The 16,957-nt window shown below is 48.1% G+C and overlaps 1 protein-coding gene across 3 annotated transcripts in view; it reads left to right on the forward strand.

Moving 5' to 3' along the window:
• The window catches only part of ELK4 (ETS transcription factor ELK4), a 56,766-nt gene that overhangs the window by 23,818 nt on the left and 15,991 nt on the right, over positions 1-16,957 (forward strand). Inside the window, exon 1 of one of the 3 annotated variants that reach the window (XM_037498022.2) lies at positions 12,299-12,386. The exons of 1 other annotated variant lie outside the window; for it this stretch is intronic. The gene's annotated coding sequence lies outside the window, so the exon portion shown is untranslated. Of the gene's footprint in view, positions 1-12,298; positions 12,387-12,739; positions 12,968-16,957 lie in introns of those variants that run through there. One more of the 3 variants, XM_054690763.1, reaches the window with a different exon arrangement.

The following is a 16,957-nucleotide window of genomic DNA, read 5'->3' on the forward strand; positions in this document are numbered from 1 at the left end:
AGGAGAGGTCTGCGCGCCATGTGGAACCCTCGCCGGTGGTCGGGGATCGAACTGGTGCTGCAAGGCTGCAGGCAGCTCTGCAGCCCAGCGCTCAACCGCTGTGCTACCAGGGGAGGCCCCATTTTTAGTGTTTTGAGGAACCTCCACACAGCTTCCATGGTGGCTGAACCAGTGGTTGCATCTCACCAGCAGTGTAAGAGGCTCCTTTTTCTCTAAATCTTTACCAGCATTTGTTGTTTCCAATTTTTAAAAAAAGATTTATTTATGCATACAAGAACTGGGGTACAGGCCAGAGGTGCAGGGGGGTGAGAGGATTCACCAGAGACAGAGTGGGGAACAGAACAGTGGATGGACTGAAATACACTGCTGAGGGGAGCAGCGGGCTTGACTGAATCTATCTGGAGCCACTGCAGCCTGAGTTCAATCCCCAGCCAACCAGGGAGCTGACCCACATGGCACAGCAAACCTCTCCTGTCTTGCCCGCTGCTCCCCTCAACAGTGTATTTCAGTAGATTTGCCTGTTCTGCTCCCCACTCTGTCTCTGGTGAATCTTCTCACCACCACTCTGCACCTCTGGCCTGCACCCAGGCTCTTGTATGCATAAATAAATGAATCTTTAAAAAAAAAAAAAAAAAAGGGGCTTTTGACTTGTCTCATCACCTGATACGCTGCTGTGCATGGACCAGTCAGCCATCACATTTGCCAAATGCATCACAGGGATTAGGCAGGTGGGACAGACCCTGTGGGGTGTGAAGAGGTCTAAGACCAGTCCTTACTGAGTTCTCAGACTTTCCCTTGGGAAAAGAAGATTATTCAAGTGAGAAGTACAAGGCATTTTGACAAGTGACAATAATATGTAGGAGTACAAAAGAGTGGGGGAGAAACCACTACCAGGAGAATGTTTTTAAATAGGGAACAAGGTTATTTCCTTCCATGAAACAAATTCAGAGTGTTTTTGACTTAATGAACACTTTCGAAATACATAAGTGCTTCAGTCGATCATACATTCATTTTCTCAGTCTCCAAACACTAGTCATAAAGGAAACCACCATGTCTTATTGATTCTGCATCCTAAATACCCGTCACGTTGATTGCCCCATGGCCATCCTCACTGCCTCTCGTGTTCTCTCTCCCTTGGCTAATACATTCACTGTGCCCCCCTTTTCTCTGGACTCCACTCACCACCTGGACTGCATCCTGAGTTACCCTGCAGTGCCCTGAGCCCACCACCCTAGGCTTCTGCCCACTCACCTGTGCTCCTTCAAGTGTGGCTCTACCTATCTTTATTCCCTTCACCTGACACCCCCTGGTCCCTAGCCCCCAAACTCAGCCACAGGGAGCTTCTTCCTACTCTTTTACCATAGTTTGTTCCTTTGCGCCTCAGTGCCTTTGCACTTGCTGCACTCTCCTTACATAGAGCCCTCTGCCTCTTCTTTGTCCACTGAAATTGTATTTATTTTGCAGCCCTCAGCTTAAACATGTTCTGTATTTCTCTGGTTAATTACTTCCTCCTCAGCCCTCCTCAGCCAACTTTCATAGTAAACCTAAGCTACTAAGGTACTCTTGTATATAGGGCAAAACCTTTTTCACAAGCAGACCTCCCCTATTTTTCCCCCTGCAAAAGAAATTACAGGGTACTTCAATAAATCTGCCTTTTCTGTTCTCCACTGCCTCTGGTGAATTCTTTCACCCCCCTGTACCTCCAGCTTCACCCCAGTATTCAACCCACTATATTTTGGTGATCCATATGAGGTAAAATCAGGTACAAGGACCCCTAGTTTTTTCTCTCCATTTCTTGTTCTCCAGTGGACTGCAAGGAAACCTCGGAACACTGACAGTATCATGTTGGGGTATACCCCAATATTTACTGAAAAGTTCCAGGTGTCCTCAAAGACCACTGAGGCCCCATTGGGTTTCCTTCAAAACCCTGTGAGGCTGTTTGGCTCATGGACAATAACTGAAGGGATCCAACTTGGGCACCCCCAAGTGTCCTCAAAAGGTCTCCATGAGGACCACCCTGGTGGCGCAGGCAATTGAGCGCAACGCTGTGGAGCTGTCCGCAGCCTCTGTAGTGCCGTTAGATCCTGGTCGGCCTGCAAGAAACCCACATGGTGCCGCAGACCTCTCCTGCCTCCCCCGCTGCTCACCTCAGCAGTGTACTTTGGTCAATCTGCCTGTTCTGTTCACCCTCGCACATCTGGCCTGTACCCCGGTTCTTGTATGCATGAATAAATAAATCTTCAAAAAAAAAAATAAACTTATACCAAAAAAAAAAATTCCCCATGAGCTCAGCAGTCCGTCATGGCTGGGAAGGTGGGTGGTTTCACTTTCCTCCTCTCTTTCCCTCTGTGCTCATGTCTGTCTGCCAGTTCTGCGCGGCAACCCCAGTTCCTGACCCTCTGCTCAGCAATAGCTGATGGATTCAGGGTGGCATCTAAAGCAACGTGGGCGAGTTTCGTGGTTGTACTGGGTCTCTCCTATGTATACAGAAAGTATATGTGACCCTCAAACTACAGCTTCTGGTCATGGAGTATCGTCACCATGGAGTACCATCACAGAGACTGGGAGGCAGAAATGGCTGCAGGAAATATGAACCTGGATGCTTGGGCAGCCGTTTTTAACAACCGGCACCACCTGTGCCCCTCAGAACAACACATAGCAGCTAAAATTGACGCTGTCTGAAAGCCCAAAGTGCAGCTCCTTCCCGTCCACACCCCACTCCCCACTGTCCCCAGACGACAATAACCTAGGGCCAGTGCTACGCCCCAAAATTCAGCTTAACGCGGCTACAGAGGCCAAATCTCTGGCCCACCCCCAAAGACTTGTCATTGTCTTCTCAGGAAAGGGGGAAATGTCAGGGTATCATTACTAAGTTTAAAACTGAGCCCCTACTCCTTGCCCTGTAGGAAGTTTGGGGAGCTTGAATAGATAAAGGGAGTGAAAGGGTTTCACTGGAAACCGGCCATAAGACCATCACCTTGACCATGAATTCAGCAGCAGGACACATTCTTGTCAAATGTCAATGCCCAACACCAGACACCCCGGCAGATGCGAGAGTAACCAAGAGAGCCTTAAGCCTTACTTGGTGCACAGACCTCCCCCTTCTCACCCCTGCTCTCTTGCAGGGTATTCTAATCTATCTTTTTTGTTCTCAAAAAAACATACAAACAAAATATTTTTCACGTATTCATCTACTCATTCTTCCCACAAACATTTATTACCGCATGCCAGGGCTGTGACAGGGTGAAAATACAGGAGCGGCCCCTCGTCCCTCGAGGTCCCTGGCCAGTGACAGTTCCGGCCACCTGCAGAAGCCGGTATAGAACGCGCGGCCTGAGGAGAGCACAGGCTGGGAGAGTTCGCAGAGGCCCAGCCCCAGTGGAAGGAGACCCAGGGTGGGTCCCTCGGGCATGAGTGGCTGGAGCTGGGCAGGCCTGCAGGCATTTTCTGAAAATACAAACTACTAGGAGTAATGTTTACATCTTTTTAAAAATAACTTTTTTAGCGCATGCTGTCTGCCTTCCCGGTATGTCTGGATGTACTGCAGGTAGAGTGGTTGGCCCAGTGTTTGGAGCAGTGAGGAAACCAGCTTCCTATTTTCAAACCTCACATGTAACTTTATAACCTTTTACTTGTATGAAACTTATGACTGGGTTTTCTATTTGGGTCAGAAGCTTGAAAGAGAAAGCCAATCTGGCAGTTAATTGTTCTTCATATTTAGAGCACGGACAATGGCCGGATGGTGAAGATGCTTTGAATCCCATCGTGTGAGGAAGGGGTGAAGGCAGCGGCGATATATTTAGTTTGGCAGAGACTTCTCAGGAGATGAGAGAACAGTCTTCAGCTTTCAAAGGGCTGTTCTGTGGAGGGAAGGGGTGGAGCAGTTCTGTGTTCTCTGGAGGGGGACTAAAGGGAGCTTGTAGAAATACAGATTTTGAGAGTCACAGGGTAAATGGGCTGCTTCTGGAGGTGGGGGGTTCTTTGCATTGAAGGTATTGAGTATGTGCCAACCAGTGTGCAGTGCAGGGTCATGAAGGAGATTCAAGCATTAGGATGGTTTATGCTTTTTTTACAAAAAAAAATTTATTTATTTATTTTGCATAGAAGAACTGGGGTGTAGGCCAGAGGTGCAGGAGATGAGCAAATTCACCAGAGACAGAGTGGGGAACAGAACAGGCAGATCTACTAAAATATACTGCTGAGGGGAGCAGCAGGGCGAGGTAAGAGAGGTTTCTCACTCCCCTCCCCCTTGTAGTGATAGCGCTGAGACTCAACCCCTAGGCCACCAGGGAGGCCCAAGGTCTACGCTTTTTTAAAGCATCTCCTAACCTTAAGATTCTCTGACGTAGGCTGTGCACAGTGGTTAGTTGCCCAGGAGAGTGGGCCTGAAGAGGCTGAAGTATGAATATTTAGCCAACCCAGCATGTCATCTGTTTTGCATAAAGCCCTCTATTCAGCTAGAGAAACCAAGGTCCTGTCCCAAGTACACGAGTGACTGTTAAGGGGCTGTGAAGAAGTGTACATGTCCTCCTCTCCTGTTAGATTCAGGCTAGGGTGAAGTGAGGTGGCAGAGTTTGGCTAAAACGTTGGACATTGTTTTAAGACAACTGAGGCGACTGTCAGCAGAAGGGATATGGTCAGTAAGAAACCTGAGGGGGACCAGACGAAGTAGCTGGAGTGTCTGGCCCGTGTTCCACAGAAAGGGGCTCTCGGCCCTGTTGTACAGCAGGAACATCTTGTTATCATGTGTCTTAATGTCTGTGTCCCCCCACCCCCCAAGTCTTATGTTGAAACCCTAAACCCCAAAGATAATGGTATCAGGAGCCAGGACCTTTGGTAAGTACTTGGGTCATGAGGTGAGGCCCTGGTGAATGACTCCTCCTGAAAAAGGAGACCCCCAGAGCTCGCTCCCCCTCCCACATGTGAGCACAGCCTGAGCTTGGTCAAGGCTGCTGCCTCCCAGACGTGGGCTCGCTGGCACCATGGTCTTCGGCTTCCTAGCCTTGAGAACTGTGAGAAATAAATCTTTGTTATTTATAAACTTCCCAGTCTGTGGTGTTTTGTTATAGCAGCCTGAACAGACTAAGACATCATGGAACATTTGACTCACCCAGGCCACTCCCTCTGCCCAGACACCATGCTCACCAGTTAGCACAGTGGCCATGGTTTCCCTTTCCACGTTCATTTTTCTGCAGGAAAGTGTAGACACCAAGGACCCCATCGTGGCCCTTAACTTGGTGTCACAACTGTCTGCGCATGAGTTTATTACCCTAGGCTCTTAGCACAGCTCCTGGTACTCAGCAGGAACTCATGAATTATCAGCTGGGTGAGTAGAGCTGGAAGGAACACCACTTCCAAATTGAATTGGGGTGGAAGTGAACGGTGGTCAAGAGAAGCAGAGAAGGAGTTTGTGTGAGAGCGGGGCCTTCCTTGAAGCGGGAATTCTTGACTCAGTATTCTCTGAACCCTATTACAGGCCAGGCCTGGCTAGACACAAAGGTAACTGACAAAATATTTGCTTTCAAGAAATTCCATGGGATGGAGGTGACTTTCCAGGCTAAGGGAGCTACAGAAACAAAAGGCTGGAGCCCTGGAAGTGCTTGATGTGTTTGAGGGGCTATAGTTTGCAAGGCTGGAGATTTAGCCAAAAGGGTTAGACTCTACATGGTCAAAACAGGGAACACAAGGGCAGTGAGCTTTAAGCTTCGCTTTTCACAGCTCTGTCAGGCTAGAGTTTGAACTTTTCCTGGAAGCAGCAGAGAAATCAATCATTGGACACTCTGAAACAGATGCGTAATGTAATCAAATGTGTGTTCCAGGAAATTTCCTTGGGGTAATGTGGAAGAAGGGCTGGAACGCAACAGAGGAGTTAGACCTACTGTCATTGTCCTGACAACAGTGGTGAGTGTTGGGGACAGCAAGAGGCAGATGTGAGATCTCCCAGAGATGACATACAACTGGCCACGGCGACCAGTTGTCTGTGAAGGCGGAGAAAGGACTCCGTAGAGAGGACCGAGAGGTCTGGGCAATATTTTCCACTGAAATCGGGGGCATTTGGATTGGGTGGCAGCACGGACAGTGAGTTCAGGCTGTGAGATGGGCAGCTCATGAGGACATCCAAGCAGGAATATGTCGGAACCTGCAGGAACATGTAGACACAAGTCCTGTGCTGGGGTAGAAGAAATGATCAGAGATAAAGATTAGGCGCCATTAGCATTTGGATGTTGAACAAAGCTTTGGAGAGTGAGGTCCCTCCTCAATGGGAGTATTAAGGAGCCAGGATAGCACCCTTAATAGACAGAACTCATTCTTCAGACCTCATGGAACAGAAGCCCAAAAAGGGACCCCCTCCTTGAAGCCAGGTTAAGTTTGTGCTTTGAGCTTGGCTGTGCCGTGCCCTTCACTTCCACAATCTAGCCATTCCAGAAACTTGCACGGGGCAGTCTTGGGGTGGGGACTGCACTGGACCCAGGGCTTCAGAGATGAACAAAGCTAGGTTTTGGTCCCAAGGATAGCGCCCAGAAAGTTGAAGAGACAAATACATATCAGTGTGGTAAGAGCTACAAATAGGTCAGAACTGGACATGATGGGGACACGGGAGGTTTGGGGGCAGGAGGACTTTCTGAGCAGGTAACATCCAAGCTGAGACCTCAAGGAGGAGACAGCCAGGGCTGGCAGGGGAGGGGGAAGCATTCTAGGCAAATCTCCTCTCCAGCTTTCTCTAAATCCTGGCTACCTGGAGGGCCCAGTGTGTTCTCCGGGGAGAACATGAGGTCCCCGTGGACATGCCCTGTCCTGGCACATAGTTTCCAACACTCCTCCCTGTATTGGGGGTGTTTTACCCACTGGTCCATAAGAAAAGAGACTGACCTTAGCCATTTGCAGTGCTCAGCACATGGTTACTGCTTCAAAAACACTTTTTTTGATATGAAATGTTCTCTGGCATAAGGCCCACTCTTATGGCTAATACATGTTCATCTGGCAGGGTTCAAATATAGAGGCAGAAGGGAAAAGAAAAAGCAGGCATGAGATGACGAAGCTGAAAGAGAATGCTGGGGTGGGGCGATGGAGAGGAAGCAAGAACGTGGAAAAACTGCACACACTGTGGGAAGGGTTACTGTTCCAAAAGAGATCCAGCCAGACGCCTCCCGCTCCATGAATCCTTGTCTCTGGATCTTTTCCATCATAGAGAGAACCCCCAGTTCTGCCTCTACTTTAGGGCCCTCTGATTGGAATATAATTTTCAATATTCCATAGCTACATGCATCACAGCCGCATTTTTCTGAGAAGCAGGGAGAAGCTGAGAGAAAGGGAGGGAGGAAAAGCCTTATAGAGCCCTAAATCTCCCACTTTGCAGGGTGAGCCTTAACAGAACTCAGATTTCCTTCCTTGGAGAGTGTGAAGGAGGGGCTCGGGGTGGGGGGGCGGCTGTCACATTTCTGAATGAAGCATACAACTCCCAAACTAAGTTCTCCAGCATAACAAAATGAACCATGTTCTGCAGCTGGATAAATAAAGGAATAAAAAGCTGGCATTACACATTTTTGAATGAGCACCAAGTCTTGCAAACTTCACCTCTTTCAGGAAATGTTCCTTCGTGCAGTGGTGGGAGGTGGTCATGCCCTCTCCCAGTCCCTCTCACCAAAACACGAAACCCAGCTTATAGCTGCCCTCCTCCCATCACTCCTTAGCCTGACTTCTCCTTCCCGCCATCTCTGGATCCTCAGCTGAATTCTGAATGGGTGTCAACTAGAACGAAAGAGGAGTCGAGGATCTTAAACACGGAAGCTGTGGGCAGTAACTCTTGCTGCGGGTGTGTCACTGCTACAAGTCAGAATTCCTAGGACGGAGAACAGAGCCTCTGAGTTTCTTCTATTGCAGACAGCCTGGTATCATACATTGGGGGCTCCTGAATTCATTTTAATTGAAAAACAAATGTTTTCTAGTTATAAAATACACCAGAGGAAACAACTTTTTCTGGCTTAAAATCCACAGCAATATGTATCCTACAAGGACTTGGCCAAGCCATCCTGTTATACAGTTACAACATGGTGGATTTTATGAGGTTGTATCAACTAAGTTACCTTTTCTCCGAAGAGCAATTAGAGCGATCAGTTCACATATTAATTTTTTTTCATCAGCACAAAGCCAGTTTATTAAGGAAAGGAAAAAAAAGGGAAAAGACACCTGCATAGACACAGACAGGCAAGATCTGCCTCCCACATAATCATTTTTATAAGGCCCCCTGAAGTACATTTATCAACAGAATGATTTTTGATTAAAAATATTAATGGAAGAGGAAAGTAGTAGGCTGGGTGTACATTCCAAAGATGAGAATTACAAGATGTTATTCCTGAGGGTGTGTGTGTGTGTGTGTGTGTGAGAGAGAGGGAGAGAGAGAGAGAGAGAGAGACAGGTGATTAAGTGAATCAGATCCTTGCTGTGCCCCAGGCTCATAACTGCAGTAACTCAAGTCTTGTCATGTCCTCCCCGGGGAAGGCTGTGTTGTGTGAAGATTATAGCAAGGGCTCAAAGCCTCAAGCTTTCCTCAGAGTCTGGAAGCAACAAGAACCTTTTCATGTGCTTTTCTCTGAACCTTGAATACCCTCTGATTATATTATTGAGGAGGAAATTCCTTAGTTCAGAATAATAGTCTGGGTATAAAGATAGTTTTTACTATCATTTCACTGCTTATATTTGGTGAATTTTAGAAGCTTGATGGGTGGTGGGGTTTGCAAAAGCTGCCAAATCAATATACAATTTACCCAGGGCTCAAAGTAGTTTGATTGACCATCTTTTCCTTTTACTATATCTAGCAGTGAAAAGTATAGGTCTTCAACATATTTTCAAAGATGCTGAAAGTGAGGTGCAGAGAGGTTGTTTTAAGTTAGATTTTCTCAGGAGGATCAAGCTTAGAGTTTAGGAAGATCCAAACAATAGATTCCAGAAATCCTCAATTTGTACTCTTTCATCTCAGTCCTACTGCAATTTTCTTCATTCCTGTCCCTCCTGGGCTTGTGTTCCCTTTGATGTAAGGGCTACGTCTTCTTTATTTCAGTGCTGCAAGGCATTGCCTGAAAGACAAGGAAATGGCTCCAGGCTTGTCAGAGTCCAAGAATGAAAGAGTTCTTTAGGAAAAGGGGGTACTAGTATGGGGGGAATGGTGAGGCAGTGAAACAGAAGAGAGGGAAGGGGGAGTTGCCTTGAGAAGAAATGATAACTAGGTGTTATTGGGATAGGAGATGTAATTAAATTAGGGGTGTAGGAGTGGCAGGGCTGGAATAACTGTAATGTTTTTTTTTTTAATTTTTATTTATTTATTTTTATGATTTTATTTATTTATTTATTTATTTATACAAGCACTGGGTACAGTGAGAAGCGCAGGAGGGTGAGAGAATTCACCAGAGCCAGAGCGGGGAGCAGAGCAGGCAGAGGGACCGAAGTACACTGCTGAGGGGAGCAGCGGGCGGCAGGAGAGGTCTGCGCGCCATGCGGGACCCTCCTCCGGTGGCTGGGGAGCTGCCGGGGATCGAACCGGCGCTGCAGAGGCCGCGGGCAGCTTCGCAACCCAGCGCTCAACCGCTGCGCCACCGGGGAGGCCCTGGAATAACTGTAATGGTTTAAAAAAAAAATCTAATTTCAGGAGGGCAAGCACGTCCCAGTGTTTTTGTTGTTGTTTAGGCTCTGATTCACCTCTCCTCTGGTCCTGATTACTGCACTCACAGATCTAAATGATGACTTGGACATGAATAAATGCAGCTTTGTATTTAAAAATAAAAACCAAAACACACACACAACCTGGGGAAGGTCAAGCAGAAAACATTTAAACACAAAACCTGCAGATTTTGAGATCATCCTCACTAGCTCTGGGGATCCACCTATCTGATGGGAAAATGGCCAAAGAAGATAACAAAGCAGCAGTCTTTGTGGTGACCAACATAACTACCATGGAGTTTGCAAAAACAGAACCATCTGTTATGTGAGGACCCAAGGAGATATTCTGTATTTATAGAATCCTGAGTGGGAAAATCAGGCACATTAATACCACCCTCCCCCCAGATCACTAATCTGAAATCCACTTTGCTAGTTTCTCTGCTGTCAACATGTACTGTTCCCAAAAAAAGTCAATTTAAAAGGAGACAGACTTGCTATGACTAATTTAAGAACTCCCAAGGTAGGCTCTTCCAAAAATACCCTGCCATTGACAACGCTGTCAGCTCAATGTAAAGGGGAGATGATACAGCTACAAATCCTGAAGCTGAGTCAGAAGTTGACCCCTAGGTTGGGCAGAGCAGGGTGGGTCCTTACCTGTTCTTATTTTGGGGCTTTAAAATAAAGTCTTTCTACAAAGAAATGTGTCCAAGGGGTATATTAACATCCTACCTTATTTTTTTTTCCCTTTTGGTTTCTAAAATGGAAATTGTTGCAGGGAAAACCACTTATAGTGCATGTTCCCCTTAAAACATGTTTTAGTGAAAATGTTTATATTCTTTATTTTAGAAAAGCTACCACCTCTCTCTGTGTATTAGAATTACTCTATATTATGGTGGAGGAGGTTGAAAATCAAAGGAAGTGATGATTCTTTCCCCAAAGCCTACAAAAAAATGCTAGGGTCATATTTCACTCAACGAGTTTAATTAAATTTACCATGAATTCAACAGGGGGGGTGAGAGGCACGCCAAAATAAATTATATCATCCATTTACTGGGTCTCTGAACATATTATTGGCTTTATCTCATGCAATGCTGCCCATTATTTTTCATCTTTACATGAGGAAACTGAGGTTCGAAGAGGTTAAGCAGCTCCCTGCGGACACAGCTAGTAAGTGATCAGCAACAACCAGGCACCCCGACACTCACTCCTCTTTGGTTTCCTGTTAGACCGAATCTATTTCTCGGAGGTTTTGTCCAGCAGACTCCGTTTCTTAGAGACCTTCTTTTCTGCTGCTAAATTGTTCTATTAGCCTCTTGTACCAAGTGTGACTTGTTTCCTGAATAATTTTACTCAACAATAAGCGATGGGCTAGACACTCAGCCGTGATTTCTGCCCCTCATCTCCTTTTGTTGTCACAACCCTACGAGACCAGGTCTTTCACTTCATTTTACAGATGAAAATGTCTGGGGAGGTGTAGGGTAAATGATTTTCAGGCTTTTCTGTCCTCCTGCCATTAGGATTGCCCTGCCTGAGGGGGCACCTGCATTTCGTTACTTTGTTATTAAGTTATGTCCTTTACTTCTGTGGGCCACAGCAGCAGATAGTCACCACCGAGAAGCAGACGCAGAGGAGGGAACTGGAGAGAAGAGTTCGAGAAAGAAGCCAGAGAAACCCAGAGTGAAGACTTGCTGGGGGCCTGGAGGCCTGCCAGCTTCCTGGCCGCCCCCGCCCGCCTCCCCGCCATGCCGTGTACGTGTACCTGGTTACTGCACTACATGTGAAAGCTCAACAAAAGCCTGAGACAGCCACCCAGGGCTCCAGGGCTCTCCTTTACCTGGTATGCCCAATCCTAGACAACCTGCTCTGTGCCCTTCCTGGCACTACAGGAGGTCAGGAAAATTGCCTAAGATTGCTGAGGTAGTGAGAGGCAGAGCGAGGGCTAGACGCCCGGCGTGACCCCGAAGCCGGCGTTCCCCCGCGACACGGGTGCGTCCGCGGGCGCACACCTAAAACTCGGGCTCGCGGCGTCGCCTCTCCCTCCACTCAGCCGGGGGAGGCGGGACGGGGGCCCAGGAGGAGCCGACACACTCGGTGTGGCCACCCCAAAGGGTCCCTCGGACTCGGGCAGAGGGGGGCCCCGGGCGGCCCGAGGTCCCAACGCAGGTGGCAGCTTTGGGGCGGCGGCTTCCGGTCGGGCGCCGCCGCCAAGGCCAAGCAGCGGGCCCGAGGACGGCCACGCGGGGTCCCGGGGCGGCCGCGCCCCGACCCTCCGCACCCAGCTCCAGCGCTCGGGCTACGCTCCCCGCGGGCGGCGCCCCGCCCTTCCCGCCACCGGAAGTGACGCGAGGCGGCTGCGGCGTCTGGGAGGGGCCCCGCCGCCGCCGGGGGGGCTCGAGAGTGGCGGCGGCCGCGCGGCGAGTGGCAGGCCGGCCGGCGAGGCACGCCCCGAGCGCGCGCCCGGCGGGTAGCGGCCCGACGACCCGACGACCCGCGCCGTCGTCGCCGCCCCGTGCAGGGGCGGGAAGGCGGGACGCGAGGAGTCGCGGCGGGAGATGCGGGCGGCGGCGGGCGCCCCGCGGGCTCGGCTCGGCCGCCGCCGCCTTCTCCGGCTCCACCGCGGGGGTCGCAGCGGCCGGCGCGCCGCCCTCGAGAGCCCGGCGTGAGGAGGCGGCGGGCGGAGAGGAGCACCGCGTTCGAGGCGGACACTCACCGGGAGCCCCGGCGCGGCCTCGGTGAGCGGCCACCCCCCGCGCCCCGTCGGGGTCCCTCGGGCGGGGGCGAGGGGCCGGCGGCCCGACAGGAAGTGCGCGCGCGGCCGCGGGGGCGGCGGGCGCGCGCCTCCCCGGGGACCCGCCCCCGGCGCGCCCGCCCGGGTGCCCGCGGGAGCCCCCTGCCCCCTCGCACCCCGCTCTGTTGGGTCCCGCGAGGGCCTTCGGGCCGGAGGCGGCAGGTTTTGGTGTTTCGGGGGGATCGGGGTGGGGCAGAGGGGAGCAGTTCTGACTTTTGAAGCGACAGGAAGTTGGAAAATGAAAGTACAGTAATGCAGCGCCGCCGGGGCCGGGCGAGCTGCGGCTCTTCCCCTGAACTTTGATCTCCCCCGGGGCACACGGTCACCGCGCGTCTTCCTCTCCCCGCGCTCGCGCTTCATCCGGTGTCGAGTTTCATTTTTTCTCCTCTCCGGCTCCGGCCTCCCCCTTCCTTTCCGCCTAATGTGCAGCCGCGGCTCGGCCGGTCGCGGCTTCATCCCTAGGAGGACCCACTGGAAGCATCTTTTGGGGCGGAATATTAAACCGGCCTGAGCAGAAAATAAGAGGTATTATTGAAGTTTAGGGGATTTAAATAAAGACACTAGGGTTTCATTCCGCCTCAGACTCTTTCCCCCATCTCTGGCTGCTGGATCCGAGCCTCTCCCCCCTTTTCCTGCACCCACTCGCCACCCTGCCGCATGGAAAACTTGTTGCTTCAGTATTTAGCGCCGTCGGTGCTTTCCTTAAAATGTGGTATGATTCAGTCCCCCCCCCCCTTTGATTTTTCTTTAAACATGAAAACTGCCTAAGTGGCACCCGTTACACTTAAGGCTTATCGAAACGAAACTGTTATTTATCATGCCCTTCGTATAGGATGCTGGACAGTTAGATACATCTGGTTACTTTTTGACAGCGAATTTGGTTTTGTTCTATTTAAGCACACTCATAATGGAGACATTTCTAAACTTGAGTCTTAGCTGCTGTTTCTGAAAAATAGTTGGACTATCGGTCACCACAGCAACTGGTCTGTGTGTATTATAAACATGTTTAGGGTGGAAAAGATCTCATTTAATAAAGACTTCCTTTCCCTAGTATGTAATTTCAACTTGCTCCCGCTTTCAGTTTAGCACAGGGATTAATTTAGCATTTTTGAAGTGTTAAGGTAGAATCAGTGATGTTTTCTAGCATTTACCGTCTCAAAAATCAGATTCTTCATTTGGATCAGTTAAGTATTTCCCTCCCTCATTATACTTATAAAAGTTTTTCTGAAATTGGAATGTAGGAAATTTGAGATTTTCCACAAGAAAGAAAATGGAGTTTTTTTTTGGCTGATAGGTAACAAGATACATATTTTTTGGCTCTTCATTTCACCTTTGTTTTTTAATAACTGTAGTAGTTTTTAATAACTCTTATAGAACTTTCCCACTTGTCTTTTATGACTGAGAAAATCATTGAAATTCACATTAATAGATTAATAGCTCACTTTTAGGAACTAAAATAGTCGTGATACAAATCTTCCACTTAACTATAAACCCAGAAGTTCACCAACTTTTCAAAGAACCTGATATCAAAATTGAATGAATAAAAATACTCTCTTAAAGTACTTATTGAAAATGACTATTTTATGTCTTTGTTAGTTTTTAAAAAATAAAAATTATTTTTCAGTACTTCAGCCCAAAACCGCAGTACCATTTTCCTTCCAAACGCCACAAGCTCCTGTCATAGAGGCACTGGGATGTGCTAAAGCTGCCTTGGGGTTTGCCACCTACGCAGGCTCTGCCCTGAGCATCCAGCGGCTCACCAGTGTCTGATGCCACACACACACCGCTTTCCCATAAGCAAGGCTGAGGACAAACCTGCTCCACCTCAGGGAACACCCATATTTTGGGAAAACTCCCCTTCTCTCTGGGTGGCACTTGTGTGATGGTGGACACATCAGCGGTTGTTTCTGCCTCTTGGATGTGTAGCGTGGGCATCAGTCTCTAGGGCTGGAGCGTTCTCCACATGACAGCGAGACAGACTCTAAGGTTGGCTTTGGGGAATTTTTCCAAAATCAAATGGAATCAGAGGCACCAAGCTTGTAATGGTCTTGAGATTATAGGTCTTTCCCCCTCCCCTCCCCCACCCTACCTCTTCTGGTGTTATTTGTTCTCTGTCCCCCCCCCCCCCCATCTGTTTTTCTCTTGCTTGCCCTCACATACACACCCTTGTCCTCTGAGCAATCTGATGTCTGGAAATGTGGAGATTGAGTTGTTTGGTTAAACTAAAACTTCCTTGGGAGTAATTTTAGCAGGTTTAGATTGTCAAATAATGATCACATTATTTGATTTTTCAAATCCTTTGATTTTTTTTAAACCCTCAGGTGAAAGGAGAAACTTGTATGTAGATCCTTTCCCTTTGCCTTTCACTGTTCCTTCTCTTCAATGGAAACTCTCACCTAAACACATACCATAATATTTACACTGGAAACATAGTAGTTAAAGGGTAACTTGCCATGAATAGGTCATTATCAGAAGAAAGGTGTCTGATAAATTCAGAGAAATGACAGGGAGCCCCTCCCCCATACTTCATGACTATAAATTGATGGTTTTAATTCTGTTCTATGGGGCTATGGGAAACTGATTTCTAGTGGGCTTTGTATTTAGAGCTAAGGTGACCCTTGATATTTGTAAATTAGTATCACTAGTATCTAATATGTAATACTTTACAACCAATTGTGATATGGATGCTTTTATCCTTCTAGGAAGTGGTTTCCAGAATGAAGAGTAGGTAACCTGATGAGAGAGCCTAGGATTCCTGGCTTCTCTGTTAACTCTGTGGGAGGCATCTCCCCAGTGCTTCCCTTCTCTACTTTTGGACCACTCCTCTTCACATGACCCCCTTCAAGTGATAACTGTGAGGATTATTGGGGGACATTTTGAGTGTCTCAAAAAAGTGATAGAAACCCAGCTAATTTCCGTGGCTTCTCTTTATACCTGCCCTGTTTGGAAGCTGATATAGTTGGTCCTTAAGGACCCCTCCTTTGTGAGTTATTTGGTGTTAGAATGGGGCTCATCAGGCCTGACTTTTGTAATGTTTGTAGGTTTAGGTTGGTATGTTTTTTTTTAAGGTTTTTTAATACATGTAAGAACTAGGGTACAGGTGAGAGCACAGGGGGTGAGAGGATTCACCAGAGACAGAGTGGGGAACAGAACAGGCAGACTGACTGAAATACACTGCTGAGGGGAGCAGCAGGCGAGACAGGAAAGGTCTGCTATGCCATGTGGGGAGCTCCCTGGCCAGCTGGGAATTGAACTTGTGCTGCAGAGGCTGAGGATAGCTTCACAGTGCTGTGTTTAACCCCTTGCACCACCAGAGAGGCCTGGTTGGTATGTTTTTAACGTCTTTATCTTGAGGTATAATTCATGTACCATAAAATTTACTGAAAGAGTTCAGTTAAGGGTTTTTAGCGTATTCAAAGAGTTGTGAAACCACTACCACAATCTAACTTTATAATATTTTCATCACCTGGTTAGCAGGCGCTCCCCCCTTCCTCCTCCCCCCCCCCCCAGCACTGATCTACTTTCCCTGTATAACGGATCAGCCCACTCTGGACACTTCTTATAAATGGGGTCATACAGCATGTGGTCTTTTGTGTGCGGCTTCTTTCATGTAGCATAATGTTTCCCAGGCTCATCCCTGTTCTATCGGTACTTTGTTCCTTTTTTTCCTGTCTGAATGATAGTCCACTGTATGGTCATGTCACATTTTGGTTTTCTGTTTATCAGTTGATAGACATTATGTTGTCTCTACTTTTTGGATTTTATAAATAATGCTGCTGTGAACATTCTTACATAAGGATGTACAGACATGTTTTCATTTCTCGGGCTTCTATACCTTGGAGTGGAATTATTGGTCATATGAAAACCCTCTGTTTAGCATTTTGAGGAACTGGCAAACTGTTGTCCAAAGTGGCTGTGTCATTTTACATTCCCACCAGCAGGGTGTGAAGGTTTCAATTTTCAACATCCTAAGCCAACACTAGTGATTGTCTTTTTTATTATAGCCATCTTAGGCGGTGTGAAGTTGTATTTTTTTTTATTTATAATTTTTTTAATTTTTTAAAAAGATTTATTTACTTATGCATACAAGAACTGGGGTACAGGCCAGAGATGTGGGGGGGGGGTGGTGAGAGGATTCACCAGAGATAGAGTGGGGAACGGAACAGGCAGACTGACTGAGATACACTGCTGAGGGGAGCAGCTGGCGAGTCAGAAGATGTGGGATGCTCCCTGGCCGGCCAAGGATTGAACGCATGCTGCAGTGGCTGTGAATAGCTTCATAGGTTGTGTCTTAACACCTTGCGCCATCAGGGAGGCCCTGAAGTTGTATTTTAATGCGGTTTTGATTTTCATTCCGTAACAGTTAATGATGTTGAGCATTAGTTCATGTGCTTATTGGCCATTTGTGTATCTTCGGAGAAATAACTTTTAAATCCTTTTCCTAATTTTTTTAAAAGATTTATTTATTTTATGTATACAAGAGCTGGAGTACAGGCCAGAGATGCAGGGTGGTGG

This window comes from Talpa occidentalis, unplaced genomic scaffold (genome assembly GCF_014898055.3).
Source record: "Talpa occidentalis isolate TD23 unplaced genomic scaffold, MPIMG_talOcc4v2.1 talOcc4.8, whole genome shotgun sequence".
NCBI lineage: Eukaryota > Metazoa > Chordata > Mammalia > Eulipotyphla > Talpidae > Talpa > Talpa occidentalis.